Source organism: Dendroctonus ponderosae, unplaced genomic scaffold (genome assembly GCF_020466585.1).
Source record: "Dendroctonus ponderosae isolate FM_Combo_2020 unplaced genomic scaffold, Dpon_F_20191213v2 Dpon_F_20191213_11, whole genome shotgun sequence".
Taxonomy (NCBI): Eukaryota; Metazoa; Arthropoda; class Insecta; order Coleoptera; family Curculionidae; genus Dendroctonus; species Dendroctonus ponderosae.
In genome coordinates, this window is record NW_026017213.1 from 6,705,786 (window position 1) to 6,707,341 (window position 1,556).

Genomic DNA, 1,556 nt, shown 5'->3' on the forward strand with positions numbered 1-1,556 from the left:
GCTTGAGGGCGTCTGTTTGAGGTTAGTTTTCCAGTTGTGATCTTCAACCCTTGAAATGTGTAACAACGTCAAAAACGCATCAAGTTCAGAAACAGAGGAAAATCACTTGAACAAGTGAATCTTTCTGATCAGTTTGACTAATTTAATGAATACCTACATGGGATTTGCATGGAAAGATATTGAATTGACACTAAATTTGCTCGGTTAGTGCATCCTCTAAACCACTGTTCGCATTTGCCAGTTGAAATTCAAATTTTTGCGTGTTTAGGTTATGGACCGCACATTAGTTGCTCATGTTCATCTCAGTTGGTCAGATTTCACGTTTTTTCGCGTTCTTGATTGAAAAAATAGGTTAGTATCCCCAAAACGCCTATCTAGAGGGCGGGATGAGCCTCTATCAAAGACACTTGATTAGGGAAACGTTTTTCCGGCAGATGGATGTAAAGTTTCAGAAGTCCTTGCAACTCAGCCTCTAAATTTTGTGTGCTGCTCTAAGCCGGAGGGTCGGTGGAGGGAAAAATCGAAGGGCTTAACGACTCAGCAGTCGAACTATTAGGTCACGGAAATAAATGCAAGTTGTTTCTTGCCAGAGTTTGCCTTTGTAAAACGTTGAGCACATTTGAAGGTTGTGGTTAGAATAACCAGTCTCGGAAGCATGCGGACCACCCTCTACTCGAGTCCCCTGTAGTTTTTTATCTTCAATTTTTGCGTGTTTAGGTTAAGGACAACACATTAAGTACTCATGTTCATCTCGATTGGTCAGATTTTACGTTTCTGCGCGTTCTCGAATGAAAACGATGGTTAGTATCACCAAAACGCTTATCTCGAGGGCGGGATGAGCCTCTATCAAGGACCCATGATTAGGGAAACATTTTTCCGGCAGATGGACATAAAGTTTCAGAAGTCCTTGTTACTCAGCCCCTCAATTTTATGTGCTTCTCTAAGCCGGAGGGTCGGTGGAGGGAAAAATCGAAGAGCTCAACGACTCAGCAGTCGAATTATTCGATTACGGAAATAATAAAATAATGTTTCTTGCCAGAGTTTGCCTTTGTAGAACGTTGAGCACATTTGAGGGTTGTGGTTAGAATAATCAGTCTTGGAAGCATGCCTTCTACTCGAGTAGTTTTTCATCTTAAATTTTTGCCATTTAAATCTGCAACCAAATAGCAAGATTAGTGCTAAATCTGGACTCAAATCCGAAACATTGAATTGCTTGAGGGCGTTTGTTCGCAAACGCGTTATGGCCTATTTGAGGTTAGTTTTCCAGTTGTGATCTTCAACCCTTGAAATGTGTAACAACGTCAAAAACGCATCAAGTTCAGAAACAGAGGAAAATCGCTTGAACCAGTGAATCTTTCTGAGCAGTTTGACCAATATAATGAATACCTACATGGGATTTGCATCGAAAGATATTGAATTGATGAAATTTGCTCAGTTAGTGCATCCTCTAAACCACTGTTCGCATTTGCCAGTTGAAATTCAAGGAATTTCTCGGTTCTCGTTTGCATGCACAGAAGTCTTGTGCAGCTATCCGGGTACGTTGGCACCACATTTTT

General features: G+C 41.1%; 1 protein-coding gene across 1 annotated transcript in view; it reads left to right on the plus strand.

Annotated features, from left to right (window-relative positions):
- Positions 1-1,556, plus strand: part of LOC109542730 (guanylate cyclase 2D) — a gene marked incomplete at its 3' end in the record, with an annotated part of 99,595 nt that overhangs the window by 5,445 nt on the left and 92,594 nt on the right.